The sequence below is a fragment of the Chionomys nivalis genome, chromosome 6 (assembly GCF_950005125.1).
Source record: "Chionomys nivalis chromosome 6, mChiNiv1.1, whole genome shotgun sequence".
NCBI classification, from domain to species: domain Eukaryota; kingdom Metazoa; phylum Chordata; class Mammalia; order Rodentia; family Cricetidae; genus Chionomys; species Chionomys nivalis.
The window spans coordinates 73,853,994-73,876,408 of record NC_080091.1 but is presented as its reverse complement, the minus strand read 5'-3'; the positions used below and the strand labels follow the sequence as shown (position 1 = coordinate 73,876,408).

The 22,415-nt window shown below is 45.1% G+C and overlaps 1 protein-coding gene across 4 annotated transcripts in view; it reads left to right on the top strand.

Moving 5' to 3' along the window:
* Window positions 1–22,415, top strand: part of Fryl (FRY like transcription coactivator) — a 226,111-nt gene that overhangs the window by 73,987 nt on the left and 129,709 nt on the right. Inside the window, exon 1 of one of the 4 annotated variants that reach the window (XM_057771107.1) lies at window positions 13,239–13,294. The exons of the other annotated variants lie outside the window; for them this stretch is intronic. The gene's annotated coding sequence lies outside the window, so the exon portion shown is untranslated. Of the gene's footprint in view, window positions 1–13,238; window positions 13,295–22,415 lie in introns of those variants that run through there. 4 annotated transcript variants of the gene reach the window in all.

The window sequence follows — 22,415 nt, the reverse complement described above, 5'->3', positions numbered from 1 at the left end:
GCTCGTTTGAGACAAGTCTCTCCAGGCTGTGCATGGTTACATTTAAAACATGGAAGTGCTTAACTGCACTTAACTGCATTCGGGTCAGGATCTTTATTTCTCTGAGGTTAGGAAAGGATTTGTAGGAAGCACACTGGAAGTAAGGCTGCATTTGTTCCCCTGTTAAGGGACCTCCACAGCTTCCTGTCTGTGTCACTTGCTGTGACTGACCCGAATCAGATGGCCAATGTTGACTCAGTGTGTACTGACTGCTGTGGTAATGCAGGTGGCTAGAATATTGTCACATGTCATCTAAGGATGTTTGGTCAGTGATGGGCCACACGTATGGTGAAGATCCTATGAGACTCATCACTGATGTCATAGCTGTCCTGGTTTACGGTCAGTGCTGTTTACAGAAGGGCAGAATGGCCTGCTGCTGAGTTTCTCTGACTCTATCCCCATTGTTCAATAATGTTCTTGCTGTGTTCCTCATATCCAGGCGTTTAACCATTGTTCCGGGTCTCCTTACCCATCTGTTCCTAATGTTTTAGTCCCAATCCACCCAGGACCCTCTGGGACCAATACAGATTTTATAAGCCAGAGGGCGTTGCCTGCCTTCCTGGTGAATGGTTTATTAAGAAGCAAAAGGAGAGAAGTATATCATGTAGGGTTACTGTAAATGGAATAAGAGAAATATATAAACACTAGTTAAGCATTTCTGAATAATATGATCTATATAACATAGGTCATAAAACCATAAAAATGTGAACAAGACAATAAAAACATCTAGGAGGTAGTGAAATACAGTGGTGTGCCTGTACTCTTGTCTTCAGGAGGCCGAGTCAGCAGGTTTGGAACACAGTCAGACCAGGTCACAAACGCGAGCAAACACACATCACCAGAACAGAACACAAAGAAACAGAACACATTAAAGAAAATCATAAAGATGTGTTTAAAGACCAGGTTCTGGTGAGTAAAGCCATATTTGAGTGGAAAATGTAACTAAAGGATTATCCTAGGAAGATTCAATAGCAGTTAGAGCACCATAAAGAGAATTCAGGAAGCAGACACATCCCAGGGGCCGACTCTGCCCAGGTCCGAAGAGCGGCCTTGGGTTCAAGGATGGTTATCCTGCTGGTGGCTTCCTCAAACTGTCCGGTGGGTGGGGCCTAGAACTCCAGGCTGCCTTCTAACCTCACTTCCCCGTGTGCTAGCTTCTGCTAGTCTGTTTAATATAAAAATGTCAGCTCTTGGAGGGTTGAGTTGGCCTGACTTTATGTGGGAAGCCCCAGGGCTCAGTCCTGTAACACTCGATTGAGAGCTGGTTGAGGACCTGGAGGCTGCCGCCTTTGGCTCCGGTCTCGGATGTGCCAAAGCAGGCTTGTAATCGCTAACCACAGCAGGTGCCTGGTGCCATATTTAGCTCGCCGACTTTTCCTTCTTCGCCATAAAGCACATTGCTCAGTGGGCAGTGGTTCCTGAGAAAAAGCAGCCTTCTATTAGTTCCAAAGTCACAAAAAGAAAAAGGAAGGAGGAAAGGAAGAAAGAAATCAACGGAGGGGAGAACCTCACACCAAGCAAGTGCAGATCTATAGCAGACTTCCTGTAAAAACCCAGAGGGTAAATATCTTAGGGCTTGTAGGCTGTGCATCTCTGTTACCATACCCAGCTTTTTTTTTTTTTTTTTTTTTTTTTTGGTTTTTCGAGACAAGGTTTCTCTGTGGTTTTGGAGCCTGTCCTGGAACTAGCTCTTGTAGACCAGGCTGGTCTCGAACTCACAGAGATCCGCCTGCCTCTGCCTCCCAAGTGCTGGGATTAAAGGCGTGCGCCACCACCGCCCGGCCCATACCCAGCTTTGTAGAGCCAGGGCAGCCACGGATGATTCATGGGTGACTGTGCAAGACACATCCCAGTGTGGCTTTGTTTACACAAACACAACAGGTTTGCCCTGGGAACCAGAGTTGTCTGACAGTTAAAATATAATAGAGAAAAGGATATTGCTAAGGTCAGGGAACAGACTTACCTCCCCACGGACGCCACAGACACCAGCAGCTTTGATGAGGTCTGCTATTATAGTTCCTTGTATCTTATGTAGCCCTTAGAAGAATGTTTTATCTGTAGCAGGTGTTCAGTAAATACCACTTCGCTATCCGTTACCTCACGCTAAACTTCAGGGAATATGATAAGTGGCCATAAAGTCTCTCAAAATTAAAAAAAACAAACCAGGCTCCTGTGACCCAGCGACAGTTTTCAGAAGGCCAGCTGGTCTACTCTTTAAAGATAACATCTGTTGGCTCGCCACATTCCCTTTTTGCCCTCAGTGCCCTGTGTGGAGTTCTGCTTTTGTCAACCCCGCCGGTCAATGTCCGTTTCACAATGGAACCCATTGTCTAACCAGGCGAGAGTTGGGCTTCCACCCGCCTCTCCCTGTCCTGCCGTTTATGTGGATAGGATCCACACTACCATTTTTCAGTCATAAAATTTATTGAACCCGGCTCTTTGTTAAAAATATCCATGCTTGGTACGGAGGTACGCACCTGTGGTGCCCGTGGGTGATTAGAGACTGTGGGTGTAGGGGTTCACAGCAAACTCTAGACCAGCCTGGGCTACGTGAGACCCTCTGTCAAGAGAAGGAAAAAGAAAGAAGGGAGGGGAAGATTCATTATAAAGGGAAGTTAATCTCAAACAAGTATATATGGGTGGTACTCAAAGTTAGAACCCATCTGCTTGCCTTTGAAGGTGTATTTTTCTAAATTCTGCTTTTGCTAAAGCAAGCATGTCATCATTGATTGATTTAAATTGTTAAATAATAGTCCCAGATACCTTTCAGGTGGAGATTATACCTATTTGTCTGCTCTAATTTATTCTTGTTCCTCCACGTAGGCCTTAGATGGATTTTCCGTTTTTAACGTGTAATTTAAGCGCAGGTCGCTCAGTCTTTTACCGTGTGTATAGAAGAACTATTAGCTGGAACATTTTTACAGTTCTTTTGCTAAAGAAACCTGTTAAAAATTCTGAGACATTCTTTGTAGGGAATATAGAAATTCTCATTATTCTTGGACCTCTGAATTTTCCCATTCTATAAGAAAGATAATGTTGTGATGGAGAACGGCTCAGCTGTTTAGATCAGGTGCTCACACTGCCTGTTTCTTCAGACCTAAGGGATCTGACACCCTCTTCTGGTCTCTATTTAGACAGTTCCACACATGGTAGGATTCACACAGATGCACACACATACGGGTAAATAAAAATAAAATGGTTAAAAAAAAGAAACAAAGTTACCATAAGCACATTTTGTGTGTGTGTATGTGTGTGTATGTATGTGCGTGTGTGTCACACGCAGGTGTTTGTGCACATGTACACACATGGCTGTGGAGGGCAGAGGTTGATGTCAGGTCTTTCTCCTTGTTCTCCACCTCATCTTCTTGGGGCGAGTATTTCCCAGAGACTGGAGTGCACAGCTGGCCAGCCGGCCCTCGTGACTGTCCCGTCTGTCGCCCCAACACTGTGATTGCAGGCACCCATCTTATTCACTGGTGGTGGGGATTGAACTCGGGCCTTCATAAGCACTTTAGGGACTGAGCTGCCTTCCCAGCTCCCTTAGTGTAAGCCTCACACGTCACTGTGCTCACCATGGTCATACCTAAAACTGGTCCCAGTACTCTGAAGGTAAAGGAGGAAGGGTTGTGAGTTCAAGGCCAGCCCAGATGATACAACAATATGGTGCCTCAAACTACAGTAAACAAAAGCCAAGACAAATCACTCAGGGAGCTCCTATGAAAAATGAGTTGTGACTTTAGAACATTTAAAATAGGGCTTTAAAGACTACTAAAATTTTGAAGTTAGACTCTCTCGAATACAGTGCTTTTTAGCACACATTAGCCAGGCATGACCCTTTTTCTGTCTTGGCTAGCTCGTGTAATGGTATGGACTTGTCTCCATATTTTCTTCCTAATCCTGAATAATCCACTTCTTTGACATGAGGTTTTTTTTGTTTGTTTTGTTTTTTGAGTTTTCTCTTTCCAATTGAATACTTACTGAGGAACTGAGAATACGCAGCAATGTAGGGGTCTCAAAAGACGTGACTTAAGGTGCTGAGGGACTCATCAGACGTATAGCAGAGTTCATGTGGTTACATTTATGAAGGACATTGTACAGGTTGGGAACACCTGGATGGAAGATGAATGATGCCCTTTGGGGTCCTCCATCCGAAGATGTGGACCAAGGCGCTAGCTGAGATGGGCCCAGCGATGAGCAGAGTCTGCCGTGCCTGTGCCTGTGCCCAGAGCTCTGTCCACACTTTCACCGTGGAAGACATGTGTTGTGCCCCAGGGATGGCAGGAATGAAATCTTTGGAGGAAATGCTGCTGCTGTTACGTCCTGAGGTTCACATGGAGGGCTCTCTTCAGTGTGACCTTAGTCTTGACATCTGGTGGCTTTCCTTCTTTCCTTTCTTGGCTGAGACTCTTCCTCCTGTTTGGCTGCAGCCTTCCTAATGGCCCTCTCTCATACAAGAGTGATGTCCGTGGTGGCTCTAACGCTGAGCGCTCTGGTTGATATAGGAGAGAAAGGCACGGATAACTGGAGCCAACTGGAGCCTTTGTTTACCGTGCGTGGAAGGGCTTCCTGTGTGGGGCAGCTCCAGGTCACTCTGTGGTTGTCTGGCACAGAGGCAAACCCCACCAACCTCATGCTCTGAACAGCCCAGACTGGAGCCGCGAAGCCTGTCTGGCTAATCCCCAGTTCATAGATGTTCTCTAGTCCTTTCCCAGAGGTCTGTGCTCTGCTCCAGACAGCTGTGAGGCACACAAGTGCAAGCATGTCAGTGTTAGCAATTCTTTCATTGGGAGTAACCCATATATATGTTATGTTATGTAAATATACATAGGGTAACAGTTTCCAAAAATATAAATTCTAAAAAAAAAACCCACTTGATTCTCACTAACATTGTGTTCTAAACAATTGTTATTTCAGGCAGTTAAGTTTTTTTCAGCTGAGGGTTTTTAAGATCTGGAGAATGCATTTGAAAGATGCATAAAAATAGCAGGTTTTTTGTTTCATTCAGAAATAATATCTTAGCATTGTGCCAAAGGATGGCAAATTGGTATGGTTTGCAAGGGCAAAGAAGAAAATATTTTTATGGGGTCTGGACTGTTCCTTTCAGAGCAGGAAGCATTGTTTTTTAAACATGTGAAAGATTAAGAAAGAACTGAAAGGGAAAGCTAGGGACAAGTTCAGTTATTTATAAACACCCACGCCAGGAACACACCAGCGATCATACCTCATGGCACCCATGCCAGGAACACACCAGCGGTTTGTGTATTTGTATGTAGGTACATGAGTGCAGATACTTAGGGCGACCAGAGATGCTAGATCCTTGGAGGTGGAGTTACAGATGTTGTGAGCCACCTGACACGGATGCTGGAAACCAAACTCAGGTCCTCTGGTGTAGCAGCAAGTGTCCTTAGCCCCTGAGCCATTTCTGTAGCTCTGGAGTAAAATGTTTTATTTCTACCCAGTGATATATTGTGAGTCACTTTGGCTTTAGCGATTTGTTTTGCCTTAATTAATTGATGGTGCTTGCTGGGGACTGAACCCAAGGTTTGGTGCGTGCCTGGCAAGCACCCTTCACTGAACTGCATGCTTAGCCTGCCGGTTAACTTTGGAAAAACCATTTAAAATGAGAAACATTTCTCTCCATGCTCACCGCTCCTGGTGCCCTTCACTTGACTGTAAAAAGACGCAAGTTTTCGGTTTCCTGATCGCTTTTCTACCTGAGAACCTTTTAATACTTCTCTCTCTTGCTTCTATGATGCAGATTTTGTCAGTGATAAATTGTTTCACATTTGGTTGGTTCTGAAATAATTTTTACTTTGCTTTTTCTCCCTCAAAGGCACTTTCTCCGAATATAGAGCTCTAGAGTGGCAGCTTCTTTTGTTCGTTTGTTTGTTTATTGAGTTTTCCAGTAACCATTCCATCTTGGGCCTTGCAGTCTTAGGTGAGACATCCACGTTCATTTTACCCTGTTTTCCCATATGCAGTTCATCATTTTCTGTTACTTTAAAAACTTCAGCCGGGCGATGGTGGCGCACGCCTTTAATCCCAGCACTTGGGAGGCAGAGGCAGGCGGATCTCTGTGAGTTCGAGACCAGCCTGGTCTACAAGAGCTAGTTCCAGGACAGGCTCCAAAGCCACAGAGAAACCCTGTCTCGAAAAACCAAAAAAAACAAAAAACAAAAAACAAAAAACAAAAAACAAACAAACAAACAAAAAAAAAAACTTCATCACTGCTGGGTTCCATAGTCTCTGTTGGATTTTGGCATGCACACGTGTGTGTGTTTGCTTGAGAAAACAAGGGTCTGTTTGGATCTATCTGTAGTCTTACCAGCTTTAGAAGACATGCTGGCCTTTGTGTCCCAGTCCTGCACAGATGCCAGCTCTACTAAGCTAGACGCACTGGTGGCTTTCCATCGGTTGCTGAGGCTTTGCTCATCCTGTTGACGTCATCAGACCGTGTTTTGTTGTCTGTGCTTCTGTTGGAGAGAGTATGCACCCATTTGTCCAAGTTTACTGTAATCTGTAGGTGCAGCCCAGAGGATTTGTTGGTTTAGATTCACTTGTTCTTATTCTCTTTCATCTATGGTTTTACTTTCTGCAGTTTCTGTGGTCTGAAAACATTAACTGGAAAATTATAAAAATAAACAGTTTATAAGTTCGCATGTCATTTTGCGTAGCACCGTGTGAAAGCTTTTGTCTGCCCTGCCTCTTCCCATTTTGCAGGTCATTCTTTACTTTGGATTTATCCCCCCCTTTCTTGCCTTCACGATTAAGCTGGGCTTTTGTTCTGGGAAGGGAGTGTTTGGGTGACGTGTCCTTCTCATCATGGTCTATGAAGAGCACTAGGACCGTCAGCATAGTTATCACTAATAAAAGCCTCGCTCACAGGCCAGGTTTAGTGGCGCACACCTTTCATCCCTGCAGTGGGGAGACATGGGCAGGCGAATCTCTGAGTTCAAGGCCTGCCTGGTCCACAGAGTGAGTTCCAGGACAGCCAGGGGTACATAGTAAGACCCTGTTTTAAAACAAAACAAAAAACCAAATAAACAACCAAACAAAGAGCCCCTTGATCTTCTGGCTTGAGGGAATATCTTCCAGATTTCTCCCTATTAAAATCATCTTTTTCCTGCTCATTTTCTGTCTCACGGTGAGTGAGCCGAAACACTAGGGAACTGATGCTGGCCCAAGCTCACTAGACAGTTACTGTCCGGGCTTTATCTAAACTGGTTTATGCAGGCATCCTAGGCTTGGCGTATACCCAAGACCTTAGCATCCTGGAACAAAAGCAGGTGCCGTACAGGACCCACATTATGTGTGTAATTTAGGTATGACGAGCCACTCCGGCGAGTTCAGGAATAGTGGGGCACTCTGAAAAACCTAAGTTCTCAGCTATCATTCAGAGGCCAGCTTGCCAGGCATCCACTCAAAGGGGAGCATTCAAGCCTCCTCCTTTCTGCACAGTGGAAGATTTTCCTCTTCTTCCTATTTATTTGCCCAGTGGTTTATTTATATCAGCATCTTAGTCATTTTGTGTTGCTATAATTAAACAGAAGCGAAGGTTTATTTGTTCTGATCCCGAAGGCTTGGAAGTTCAAGACCAGAGGCCGCATGTAGTTTGATCCTCCCTGCTGGTAGAGATGCCCTGTAGAGTCCCAGGGGCTGCAGACAGCCACTAGTTTAGAATCTCCTACTTGGAGCCCCACCTCTTGAGACACTGCTGCCTTGTGGCATGAGGAACCTACCCACACAGCCTCCTTTAAACTTACCTCCCAAAGTTGGCCTCCTTCTCCTTTGCCGCTCCTCCATCTTGTTTGTTTTTAGCTCTTTCTTTCCTGACCCTGCAGAATATTCTGGATTTTTCTTGTGTATTTCCTGCCCTGACTCTGAAACCTGACCATTTATCCAAGGAGCTCTCGCCTCTGGTTGGTAGTGACGCTTTAAGACATCAAACCATTCCTTGTAGAAACGTTGGGCAATACAAAGAAGGACAGGCGAGACAGAGGTCAGGAGTGAGCGCAGCGAGAATCCAGTGCCAGCCAGTGGTACGGACCCACACCATCAACATTTGGTTTTTTTAATGAAGTCCCAGAGCAAAACAGGAGGCTGTTTTTGCAGTTTTTTCCCTGTGTTGCATCTCATATCTGGTAATTATGTAACACAACCGATAAGCATCTTTCTTCTCGAGCCTTTCAACGTCTCCTCCAAGCTCCAGCGAAGAGGAGAAACTCCTGAAGAGGCTGGAATCCGGGGGAGCTGTGGAAGTCTCCAGGAGTGGAAGGGTATTTGACCTTTTCCGGAGAGCAGCTCCCGGTATTTTCGCTCTCTTCCTTGTGTGCTAATTCTGGACACCAGTGTTCAGAGTTTCTGAGACTGGTGAAGCTCTTACTATGAGGACAGATCCATGCACTGGAGTCCTTTCCTAAAATGAGTTAGTAGTTGAGGAATTCTCTCAGAACCTGACTTTCCAGTGGAGAGTGTGATATTTTAAGTTAACTCAGACTTCTCCAAGTGCCAGGGAACATTTTGTTCGGATCCCTCCCTTCTAGAGAGCAGGGTTCTGTATGCTTTCCTGGGGGATTTGCTGGTGTTTTGGTGTATGGAGTCTACCTTCTGCTAAACTGTAGAGTCTTTTGAAAGGGCACTGATTTAGTGGGAACCAATTAAAAGGAAGGGGACACCTACCTTCCAACACCTGGAGGGCAAGAGACCCAGCGTGGTCATCATTTGTACCCTGTGTTTGCTGCAGTATCTAGCCCGCGGTGGGAGGGTGGCCGCAAAAGGTGGGTCTCTTTTTTAAATATGTATTATTTTAGAACATTCTTTGAGAATTTCATAGAGTGTGTTTTTATCATTGCACCTTCCTCCCCCACCGCCTTCCCCACCACCTCCCAACTTTGTGCCCTCTTCTGTTTGTTTTACTGACCACCCACCAAATTCAGTTTGTGCTGCTCATACACTCATTGGTGTGAGGCCACCTACTCCACCTACCAAGACCACACCCTTAAAGGAAAGGGACTCTTTCTTTCCCAGAAGTCATCGACTGTCAATAGCTGCTCAGTTGGGCGTGGGGGCTCATGAGCCCCTCCCCAATCAGTGCTGGATGTTGATTGACTGGATCTTGAGCAGTTCTTCTGTAGGGAACCAGGGCAGCTGTTAGCTTGTGAACAAAGTGCTTCCATCACATCCAGAAGACACTGTTTTGTCTGAATCCTCTCCGACAGCCAACTCTTGGAATCCTTCCGCCCCATCTTCCACAGTGAGTGGTCCCTGAGCCTTGGGGGAGGCATATGATCTAGATAGATGTCCGGTTTGGTGCTGTCTGAGGGCTGTACTGATGATATGTGTATAGAGATATGACTGTAGAGGACAGTTTGATAGTATGTCTGTTTGACAGAGCAGTTGTAGACTTTTCCCTGGGACCTATGAGCTCCTCAGTCCTGGTTCTTGGCCAGATTTGCAGTACCAGGCTTATGTTTCCTTTTGTAGAACAGGTTTAAATCCAATCAGAAAGCTGGTGGTTACTCCTATAACATTTGTGCCACTATTGAACCCATGGGCATATCTTGTCATGCCAGTGATTATTACAATTCACAAGGATTCAAGCTGGATAAGACTGCTGATGACTTTTTTCTCCCAGCTGTTCCTCCCAGTACTGTGAAATCTAGCAGCAAGGAGGAAGCTCACAGATGAATGCCAACTTGATTTCTTCATGTCCTCTGATCAAAGTCAGCAATAGGATCTTAAGACAAATGGGAATAACCTGTATTGAAACTATGAATTCCTTGCATTCTAAAACATCATTTCCATAGCCTGAAAAATTGTAGTCTAAAGTAGGAAGAGGAGCATAGCTAAGGTAAATGACCTGAATTAGACGCCTCTGCTTGGCCAAGGCTACACCTAGAAACAGTTCTGTCGCTGTCTTCATGGCAGTGACATGAAAATATTCATACATATATGTAAGTCGGAGGATTCCACGTTTACAAAATGGAAAATGAAAATCTGGCGTCTCTGGTAATCCGAAAACCTTGCAATAGGCTCTAGGCTACGTCTTGGTTGATGTAATTAATTAGCAGTTTAACAAGAGAGCGCTCACTTGAAGAACAATGGCAGTATCATTATTTGTGTAGCTTAAAAAGAGGATTAGTCATTGAGGGACTGAGAAAGAAATTGGAGCACAGCAAGACTCTTCCGTGGCCTTCTAAAAGGATTTTGGGTGTGTATGTGGTGTCCGTCCGTGCCCCCCCCCCCCCCCCCCGCCAGCTAATAGTTTGGTGGTTTGGAAAATAAAAGCATCAGAAGATGTAGAATGGAAATACTCCATTAAGTAAGTATTGCTATGATGTTTGTGATCAGGACTCGAACGAATAGCACTGTTTATTGTGTTCTTTATACTTTAGAATAAGGTTTGGCTAGAACCAGGCTTTGCTCGTATGCTAGATTAGTCAATATATAAATGGAAAATACCATTTCACCTGCCCTGTATTTATAGCGAGCTTCTGATATGAATGGAATGCGTGTGTGCATACACACATACACATACCTGTGCACATATACCGATTATGTAAAATAGAAACTTCAGATTCTGGCTTATTTTATATCTAAATAGACAGATTTAAAAATCCATTTGTAAAGGCAAGAGAAATTTTCTTATTATTTACCCCTTTCTCCCGAAGTCACCAGACTATGTTCTGTATGACACTTGTATACTTCTGAAGGTTTACTAGGAATGAATCTCACTTGCTTTTATAGGAAGTTGTAGTCAAACAGTGTCAAGTTGCTCTTAAGTATTGGGTGAGCCCAGCGCACCAGGAGCAGCAAGAACATGGCAGAGTACTGAATGTCGTGTACCAAATGGTCATTTGCTGTGCTTCAGTTCCGAGCTTTGGTGTTTAATGCTGCCGTTTGTTTGGGTTCAGGTCTCCATCCCCCACAGACTCTGTTAGCAGTCTGATGAAGAGAAAATTGTGTGGTGAAGTTACTTTGGGGAATACTGTAATTAAGAACAAAATGCAAACTGACTTTTGTAAAATATGTAGTCTTTGTAGCACTGTGTCTGTTCATCGTTAATATACAAGAATAGGATGTGGGAGGTTGGGCTTTTGGACTGTGGGATATCGTTTGTTTATTTAACATCTGGATGCCTTGGTTCTTCTTTGAATGAGGGGAACCCTGCTTTTAGCTGATCTTTTTAATCTTAGCTGACCTTTAATTTTTTTTTTTTTTTTATAAAACTGTAAGCAAATGACAGTGATGTGGAGTTGGGGTTTGCACTTGGTCAGCTCTGGCATCTCAGCATGGGATTGTGGTTCCATGTTGGCATGTCACATGTAATTGGGGTTCCATGTTGGTCAACCCCGTGTCCTGGTGTGGAGTTGGGTTCCATGTTGGTCAGCCCTGTATCCCAGTGTGGAGTTGGGTTCCATGTTGGTCAGCCCTGTGTCCTGGGGTGGAGTTGGGTTCCATGTCAATCAGCCTCGTGTCCTGGTCTAGGGTTGGGTTCCATGTTGGTCAGCCCTGTGTCCTGGGACAGGGTGTGTTCCATGTTGGTCATTCCTGTGTCCTGGGGTGGGTTTGGGTTCCATGTCGATCAACCCTGTGTTCTGGGGTGGGGTTGGGTTCCATGTCGGTCAACCCAGTGTCTTGGTGTGGTGTTAGCCTCCATGTTGGTCAGCCTTGTGTCCTGGGGTGGGAATGGGTTCCATATTGGTCAGCCCTGGGTCCCTGTGTGGAGTTGGGTTCCGAGTTGGTCAGCCTTTGCTCCCTTAGTTTAGATTTTCTTGTTAGTTTAGGAATTGGAATGGTCCACACTTGTATCATATTTCTTGAACTATTCTAAAAACAAAAAGAAACAAAGCAAAAAACTCACACAGCTTCGGACATTTGCCCCTGTACTGTTACCGCTGAATATGTCTTAATGAATGCGATTGTCCTTTTGTATGTAGTGAGTGGTGTTCATGCATGGGAAGATGTTATTTTAGCCTAGCAATTTGACCGCGACTGAATTTATTCAGTTATGACTTTGATAATTGCAGTTACTCTCTGTGGTACTTAAAGAATGCAGTGATGCAGATGACTCGCTACAAATGTATTTCAGCATATGGGAAGGGACACCTCTGAACACATGCCTCTTGTCCTCTAAGGATGCAGTAAACCGATTGGGGTGAAAGTGCTTTTTCCTTCTGATACTGGCTTGAAATGTGATTTGTTTTGGTTGTGCGACCTCTCTGTCATTTTAAAGAGCAGTTATGCTTTGGACAGTGTATTTTCATCTGAGAACCTCTTCCGTAGAATGGAGTTGTCCAGATGCATTTATCTGACCAGTGGATACTTTGGCTGTTCACTCACATTCTGGCTGTCGGTCTTTCATGGGAACTGAATACTTCACTAAGAATAGAAGAGGCTGCTTTCAAACAGCCCGCTTACCTGACTCTTAGCTCTTTAGAAGAAGTTGCAGGCACCAGAAAACAGCCTGGTCCTGAGCTGAGCGGTTGGAGCTGCCAGAGGAGGCTCAGGCAGTGTTCATGACATCATCTTTCATTCCATTAGGCGGCATTATCTCCTCCAGTGGGGTGAGTGGGCCCGTGGACTCTGTCTCATCGTAAGCATGCTGAACAAAACCCATGACGGTGGTAGAGAGAATGTACTGCTCAAGTCCCCTAGGAGACTGCTGCACCCCCACCCACACCTTCGAGGAGGACACCAGCTATTAAAGGAAGACATTAAAGATCTTATGCTAATTCATTTTAAGAAACTGTTTTCAAGGCCCTTTGCCTGTGAGGAGAGTTGGCATCGAAGGGCAGGGAGCAGCAGCCTGTGCCTGTTTCCTGGCAGCCCCAATCAGCCGCAAGCTCCTCAGACTGGCAATCTGAGTGCAAACAGGGCAGGTCTTGTTGGCCGCATGCAGGTCGGCACAGAGAAAGGTGAGGGTGTCCTTCAGGGCACTTGTAATCAACTTGTAAGCTTTAATTCAGCTGGGCACCTCATCTGCATCGAGCAGCGCTTCCACTATAGTTGTGCGTCACCGCCAGACTGCATGGTAATGAAGCCGCGGCACTGTGGGCCAGAACTCTGCCGCTCCAGAGAGGCAGGAGGACAGCGCCGGCTGGGAGCCAGAGCCACAGAATTGTTGCTGCCGCTACTGCGGCCACCACCGCTGCCACTGCTCCTGCAGCCAGCCAAGACACAATGTTGAGTCTACAGGATTCTGTGTGTTTCGAAATTAGCATAAAGTCCTTGTTAAAGTCCTGGAGCAGCAGCTGTGAGTAGAGATGTCTGCTTGGGGGGGAAGCTGAGTTGTGAATATTCTTGCCATTCCTTGCATGCCTTCTCCCCAGACCCATCCAGAGAGAATCAGAGCCTTGAAAGTACCCTGGAGAGCGTGCTCTCCCATGGCCATCGGTCAGATGCGAATCTTGAGGTGCACATGTGAAGTAGTTGTGATTTGGGGAGTTTTCCTTGATGAAATTTGCCAGCCTCGGGCTTGTGGTTGAGTGTGTTATTCCGGCAAAGTTTCTCAGAATCCATCAAAAATGGGGAAGGTGACGCGTCAGCTGGGATTCCTGCAGGGTTGTGGGGTCCAGGATCGCTCCACAGTGCTGTTAGCCCCGAGTGTGTGTGCAGCAGCATCGGCTGTCTCCAGGCAGCAGGCGGTTTCACAGGCTGGCAGTAACTTTCCCCTGCTGTAACTGAAGTTGCAGCGGGCGGTCGTCATATGTGCTGGAGTTTATGAGAAAGAGCACCAGGAGAATATATTTCCAGTTCACTTACGTCGGGAAGCAAGTGCCATTGAGCCACGATCCTCCCTAAGTCCTTCCCTCAGATGATTTGGCAGAAATACTGGCTTCATTTAGTATGTTTTCAGTGGTTACTTTCGCTCTGAGAAACCCTCAGAGCACTTATGATAAGATTTATCATCTCCGACTCTTTACTCTGCTGCCAAAGTAATCATCACCATCAACTTAGGAGATCAGAGTAATGAATTGCGCGAGCTCCAGCCTTGTTATCAGGATTGTTTTATGCAAAGAAAATTGAAGCGTAGAAAAATCGTGACTCTCCCAAGGTCATGTAGGTAGCAGAGAGCTGGGGGCACAGAATCCCGTCGACCTTGCTTCCAACTGTGCTGCTGGTGCCCGAGTAGCCTAATGAATCAAACATGAGAGATTAAATTTAAAATCTTTCCTGCCCGGCTCTCTATGAGAACACTTATTTAATGGAGTTTTGTTTCATAAGCAAATGAGTTGCAAGTCCAGATGTTGACATGAAGGAGAGCTCACTGCAGACAATCTGAAGGGGTCTGCCTCGCCTGCCTGTGCATTTTGACTTCATCTATTTCTGGTCTGTAAGTAGTTCTTCTCGCATGCAGATGCCGCCTTGCCCCGTGGCAGGAAACTGTTAGTTTTAGGAAAGTTTTCAAGTGAGTGCACGTAGTTGAAATATTGGGGGACTCGTGGAGGTTGATCGAGCTCAGTGTTCAGCTAGCTCAGAGTTAGTAATCTTTCCGGCTTCCCCTTCTCCTGTCCTCAGCACACACTTATTTATCTATCGCGAGCCGACTGAAGGTGTAATTAACACACTCACGTAGAAGAACAGCCTATTATGTCACAGCAGCTGCTCACAGAGCAACTTAGTGTACTTATCTGTCCCGCAGCCAGGCACAGCCACAGCCAAATCTGGTTTCATCATGTTCCCCGAATCCGAGAGTGAACCCAAAGCAGATGCTCGCGAAGCCTTGGGTTTTAGCTGTGCCGGTAGGAGAGCGATTCAGTGGCTGGGTAGCCCATTGCCCTTGGGTATTCATCGTGCATATCGAAGATGCTTTCAGAGTTACAAAGCAATGTGTTAATATTGAAAATATATTGCCAGGGTCAGTGTTTAGTAAGGCCCCAACCATGTCCGTCTGAGGCCTGGGAAATGGGCGGGTGTTTTTAATTTGACCAGTATCAGTGTATGTCGGCACAGAAGGGGCGGGGGTATTAAGACCTGGGAGAGGATAGTAGCCGGCTGTCTCTTTCCAGGGATTCTTTGATTACACCAACACTTTTGAATCAGCCAGCATGCATTGAGTGTATGCTGTGGGATCCAGAAGGAAGCGGATGGGTCTTTGCTCTCTGTGAGAGGTCGCCCGTCATGACAGTTACAGTGAGGTGGTCGAGAGGTGACATGCCAGCTGATGGTGGCCGGTGAAATGACCTGGGAGGACAGAGATGGAAGAAGTGGCATTAACACAGGGGTGGGGGATACAGAGAGGGAGGAGGCTTTTCAGTGCTTGTTTTGGAGTACTGGGATATTCCCTAGGCTTGCAGATGGGCTTGACATCCAGGACTTTGTGACCCAGAGACCAAGGTTTGTTAGTGAGCCCCTTCACTCCACTCCTTTAGTCATGGCCCAGACTTGTCCCTCCACCTTCTGAGTTTTCTTGTGATCTCCTGGCTGTTCTGGCATGCACACATGCATGCACGCACGCACGCACACGCACATGCACACCCTCCCTCCCAGTGGGCGGGGCATGGCCGCCTGGATTATCTCCATCATATCCTTTTTACATCCTTTTTTGTAGCTTCTGTTTGCTGCTAAAGGTTCTTTTTTAAACTGTCTTCCCTTAAAGTCCTTCCCTTCCCTACCAGTCTTTCTGTTCCCTGTAGAATAAAGTTGTCCCTCTTGTAGCTTTTGTCCATCCCATCTGTCTCTTGCCATTCTCACCCCACTCTGGGAGTGTGCTGCACTGCTGTGGCTGGTTCCTTCCCCTGCTACCCGTTCCCTGTCTGCCCCACAGTGCACCCCATCCTGTCTGCTCCACAGTGTAGCCCATCCTGTCTGCTTTGCATGGAACACTTCATCTCCATCACTCATCCTTGCCGTCAGTCAGCCGTCGCTGCATCTGTCCTGTGTTTCCCTTTGGGCGTCGTTGGCCATTGCCACCCCCTCCCGCCCCTCCCTCTCTGTTTCTTGATTGTACTCTCCTTGGGGTATAGATTGGTTGCCTTTTTGGTTTTCTTTGTATACTTATTGCTTCGCTGCGCTCTAGGAAATGTCTGAGCACCTAACAGAGCAGGTAAAGATGTAGTCATTTTGGTTGGAATAAATTAACAAATAGCATAGAAGATAAAAAGGTAAATATATGGCCCATCTCCTGTTATCTGATTATTAAATTACATGCTCTGGACACATGTTCATATGAACAGAGCTAATGGACTGCATAAGCTATATGTATATATATAAAAAATATATATATGCACACACACATATATATATAATATATATATATACACACACATATAGTAATAATTGAAAAGGTAATGAATTTGGGATTGGGAACATGGGGGAGCTGTGGGGTGAAGGTGAGGTAGATGCAGTGCTCATGTAAGATGTTCTCAAAAAGTAAAAAACATAAAAAAAGAATAAACAGAAAAAATTTAAAAGTTTAGAAAATACTGTATGTTAACACTCCCCTCGGGAACAAGTCCTGGAGCAAAGTTGTGTGAAACCATACCATAGTGATCTAAAAAATAATAATTTATTATGTTCCATTTAGTGAATTTCTTGGGGAGAACAGAGAACAACTGGATTTGTTAGGTAGCTTTAAAAAAAAAAGGAGATGAAGAAGAAATCCCACTAAATTTTTATTTCAAATGTTGCCCAAATCCCCCTCAAGAGTAAAGGAAAAAGAAAGAAAAATCTCTGGTTTTCCTGACTCGCTGGACCCTAACCACAGTGCCTATCATTGACAGTAGCAGACCTTATTTACATGATGTGCTTGCCTGGTTCCTGGGACTGCTTAGCTGGCGGAATGTCCGTGCAGCCCTGCTGAAGTTTGCTGAGAACTGAACCTTTGTCTTTCTGTATCAATGAAGCAACATTTGTGTGGCCTAAATTCAGGGCTTGACTCTGCGCCCACACTGTCAGGCATCACTCCTTTAAACAGCAGCAGCAGCAACAACAAACAGAGTCAGGGACATTCTGTGAAACCTGCTGCACAGAGAGGGTGCTGTTCTTTTACGAGCTGGGTAGAGTCCCCCTCTCCCTCCCAAACTGATAAGGCCAGGCAAGCTTCCGCCTCTTCCGTTATTATCTGTGGTATTGGTGAAGGGGGCAAACGTGTGGACAGCACCTCCTGTGAACGTATTTTTAGAATTATCTCTGCTTACATAATCTTACATGGCAGCTAGTATTTCAAAGGATTCTGTTTTTATCACAGACAGTAGAAGAGATAAATTGACCCAGTTTAACCATCTTGTACATTAGAATGTGACTTCGATATGGTGTGTTAAGGGACTAAATTTGCATAAATTGCTTGGATTGGCACAATGGAGTAAGTCTTAAAAGCTCTTAGTACTCAGAAATGTTGTTCCTGGATCACAGATAGAGTCTCCCTCACCCGCATCATACTTTCTATCTAAATTTGTTAAAATCATAATGGTCTTTGAAGTAAAACTTTGCATTTATTGCAGAACTTTGGGGGCCTGGTCTGATGTATAGTTTGTGTGTTCATGTGCGTGTACACGCATGAACTTATGTTATACACACATATATTCATAAGCCCCCATTCAGTCACGATGGCCTGATGAGGAATACCCTGATTCTAAAAATAGCTCTGTCACAGTATGGTCTACTTTCTGTCCTGTTGCTTACTCTAGACAGTTGGTATAATAGCGTCTACAGTGCTGCAGCATGTATTGGTACTTCATTACCTTTTATGGCTGAATAAATTTCATTGTGTGAATAGCAAATATAACACATTTTCAATATCCATTCATCAGCTGACAAATTTCTGATTTTTCTGTTTCTTTAAGGTTCAGATAGCCTAAAGAACATTAAGGCCCCTTGCCTGCCCTCCAGTCCTACACACCTACATACTTCCTTTAATCTTTCATAGTTTACTAGGGACTTCCAGTGCAGTGCTGCTTGAGCAATTTTGAAGGAAGAGTCAGGTAGCAGCAGTTCAGGAAAAGCATAGAATAAACAGAAGAGCTACCAAGTGCAGGAGACTGGACAGGTTGTGGCTGACTTGGCTGGAGCGTCTGGAGTGGGGAAGAGTGGGGGCCAAGGCTGAATCGGTAGACCAAAGAGGATCTTGAAAACCTTCTTAGGGATTTTGATTTGAAACTAAATGGGGAACCATTGATGGCAATGGCCGAGTCAGTTTAATCGAGTGTCCATTGGTGTGCGATGGGGAAGGGAGAGAGTGGAGAGAGACACACCGTGTGTGGCTATGAGTTAGAATGCTTCTGTAGTAGGCGCGTGATAGGAAGGTTAAAAAGAGGGCAGTGTCTTTATGTGACAAACAAATACAGAATTATTTTATGGAAGATACTCTTCTAAGTCCATTACAGAATGTTAACTCTTTAGTCATAGATGCAAGACGCATTGAAGAGGTAGAGAACATTAAGTCTTGGTTGTGACTCGGGAGGTGCTGGGTCTTGTCAGCGAGGTTCCTCTGAGGCCATTTTGTAGGGTGGCGTTTCCATAGCCAGCCATTCCAGAGATTTAGCTGTTGAGACTGCATGTTGGTTGTCATGAAAAATAATCCCTCCCTGCTTGTTGCCCAAATACCCTATCATCCTTGCAGCAAAGTCTTTATTCTAGGAGATGGATCCTAGACAGGAAGCCAGCTCAGTGTTCCGCTGCGTGTGAGCTCTTTGTGATGTGCTTCTGATAGGACTGGCCTTAGAATTCAAGCCTGCTTTATCTTTTTTAAAAAAAATATTCTAAATTCTTAAACTAGACCTACCTCATTTGGTAAAATAAGATTGTGGTTTTTAAGAAGTATAGCTGGTTACTTATTGAATGTTTGTGTTTATTATTTTTTTTAACCTGCTAAATTTTAAAATAAGAACAGAGTATAAGAATGAAATACGAAAGCTGGGCCTTTAATCCCAGCGCTGGGGAGGCAGAGGCAGGCGGATCTCTGTGAGTTCGAGACCAGCCTGGAGCAAGTTCCAGGACAGGCTCCAAAGCTACACAGAGATGTCTCGAAAAACAACAACAACAAAAAAAAAAAAAAAAGAAAGAAAAAGAAAGAAAAAAAAGAGAATGGAATACATAATCAGGAAACTCTAACAAGAATGCCACCGCGTTTGTGTGCGACTGAGACTCTGCAGTTCAGTGTGGTATCCCTGTGAAATTTTGGGTGCCTGCCTCATAAAGCATAGCCTGTTGTGATTGCCCCTTTCCTGTGCCCTCTGTTAAGGTGGTTTATAGACTGTCTGTCAGATCCTGGGTCCTGTCTTGTGCTAAGGTACGGAGCCTAGCAGAGTCCTATTCACTCATCCAGCAGCCTCTCCACCAGCCCAAGGGCACTGCAGACTCTGGTCCTAACGCAGCCTTCCCTCTAGGCCAGTGCTTCTCAGCTTTATGCCACAACCCTTTAATACAGTTCCTCATGCCATGGTGACCCCAACTGTGAAATTACTTCCATTGCTACTTCATAACTGTCCTTTTGCTACTGTTAGGAATCGTAAGGTAAACGTCTGTGTTTTCTGATGGTCTTAGGTGACCTTTGTGAAAGGGGTGATGACCCACTTCTAGTTCCTGCTCTTTCTTCCTTGGCAACCTTCCTTTGTCAAACTCTGTTGGGTCACTTCCTGCAAATAAGGTGTCTGCTTTGCTCTTGTGGTTTTAGAAAACAAAGCCAGACAACCTGGAAAAAACTGTAACCCTACCGAATCCACCGATGGGTCCTTTCCATGGTTGAGCCCTGGTTGAATGTCTTCCTGTCCGCTTGCTTCCTGTTCTTGTGCGTTCTGCACCTGTTTGCTGGACCCCTCGTCACTACCCTGTTTTGCAGATACCATGTTCTGTCTCTCATTATTGGACTTCTTGTGTCCTCAGCGTGGCTGCCATTCATCCCTTCTGCACCTTTGTGGGGCAGAAGCCTTGGCAGCCAGTAGCTCCTCTGGATGCCCTTGGCACTGATGACTTAGATTTCAAACACGATGCCTGAGAGGCATCTGGCTCACTGTAGGCATGACCAGTGTCCAGGCCTATGGTACATCCCACTGCTGGGGATTTCTTGAACTTCTCTTCTAGAAATAAGCGTGTTTGCATCTTCCTCGCTGTTAGGAAGAAACTTTCTAGACATGGTTGGCTAGCCTTTTACAGATGTGTGGTGTCCCGGGACTGTTTGAGTTGTTTTTCATTTAGCATGTTCTTTTCTAATTTTTAAAATTTAGCCATTAGAGAAGGAAAGTTTTTATCTCCTTCAGGAAGAGAACTACAGAAAAATCCACTTGAGTGAATAGGAAAGGCTCTGGAAGCCAAATCCTTTTCTTAAAATTATTCATTTATTTTTATTTTACGTGCATCAATGTTTTGCTTGCAAGTATGTCTGTGTGAGGGTGTCAGATCTCCTGGAATTGGAGTTACAGACAGTTGTGAGCTGCCATGTGGGTGCTGAAAATTGAACCTGGGTCCTCTGGAAGAGCTGCCAGTGCTCTTATCTGCTGAACTCTCTCTCCAGATCCTAGAGCCTAAAACTAAAGGACTAGATCTTTCCTTGGGAAGGTATGGTATTTTACATATGGTCAGAATTCACAGTAGGAAAACATTTAAATTGCTTTATAAGGTGTATTTTCAATTACCTGATTAGCACATGATAATTAGTGTAGGATGAAGAGATGAGTAATATATTTTAACAGATACTTGACCAACAATGTTGTAGCAAGCGGGGACCCACAGTACACACAATTAATACCTTTTTATTTAAGCTGTTTCTCATAGAAGTTTGGAACAGGGTGTGCATGACTCATCTTTAATATCGGGAGACTGAGAGAGGGGATGATTCCAATATAGTGGTCTTGAGTGTGCTCAGCGATCAAGTTATTGGTGTGATTTACGCTGTGGTTGGCACACAGAGCCTCTTGTAGTTGGGATGGAGAGGGGTCTGCCCCTTCATCTCCCAGGAGGAAGAATTTGGGGAAAGTATGGCAGATATTATTGCCAGCTTCTAAACTCAAAAGTTAGCCAGGGGCTGGCAGACGGCTTCCTGCTGACCAGCACTTGCCATAGAAGCGTGCGCATGAGTTCTGATCCCCTGAGCTCACAGGGAAGCCAGGGAGGTGGGACAGCTGCCTGTGATTCCAGTACATACCCCACACATATGTGCACTCCGCCACATGTGGATATGTAGATACCACGCACACGCTCATCAGCTTAAAAATGGAGTAGTAGTGGGTGACTTTAAGTAAACCTAAGAGTTGATAGGCAGACTAGATAAAGAATGTGCATAAGGCATAGAGAAGAATTGATAGAGTATATAATTTAAATTTTGCCGCCTGAAATCACAGACAATGACAAGCAGAGGAGGATGGAGCACCAAGATAAATAGTTGAAAGCATGGACAGTGATCAGAATGGTTAAAATCTTGAAAAAGCCAATTCATCAAGATTTCTAATGTGAAATAAGAGAATCATATTTGTCTCGTGTCCTATTGGTTGGTCCTTGTTTTTTACGCTCATGCTCCATGACATACAGCTATTTAAATATCCCCGTACTACCTGGTGGAATCATTTGTGGTATTATATGACAGGTTTCTGTACTCACGGAGCTTCAGAAACTCAATGGTCGAAATTAATTTTAAATGCGGTCATAGTGTTGAGTCATTGTTCTTCAGTGTAAGGCAGTGACCCTTCTTACGCTCACTGTTAGCAGCTTCCAGAAACTTTGGATGCCAGGACCCCAACTCCGCTACGTCTGTTTGTGATTTAAGACGTTGCCGGGGATGGGCAGCAGGGCTGAGCATCAAGCCAGGAGGCTTAGCTTTGCCAGAATGCCAAGTTCGGATCTGAAATGTCTCTCAGAGGGTAAAGTAATAATAAATCAAGCTACAGATAGATTCTTTTCAGGGGTTTGCCAGTTCCCTAATTTGCTCTGAGGAACGCGCCAAGTGGGTGGCAGTGCTGCAGCTGGCCTGTGGTCCCTCGCTGTCCTTGAGTAAGCTCATAGGGTGAATTCTCATTTGCACGGCGAACCGTGCTGAGGGCTGCTGGGCCAGCATGTCCACAGCTCGCTCGCGCAGCGTGCTCACTGTGAAGTGTCGCGCAGCGTGCTCACTGTGAAGTGTCCCAACTCCTTGCGTCTTCCCCACAGTAGCCACAGCTCTTCTGTCGCTTTCGGTCAGTGGGATTGTTTGGGTGGTTTGTCCGTCGGCTGCCAGTTTCTCTCCATAGTGTTGCCTTTTTTGTGGTGCTTTCAAATGCATCATTGAACGCTCTATGTTTCCTTTCATGTATCAGTACATTTCAAAATAGCTCTTTCTTGTTTGTGGTATTATTTTCTTAAGTATTTTAAGTGGTTTGTGGGGCTAGATGAAGTTTTTAAGTTTTTATCATATCTTATTTATTCCTCAGCGTGTGTTGGGGTGTGCAGCTCGCAGTGGGAGTCTT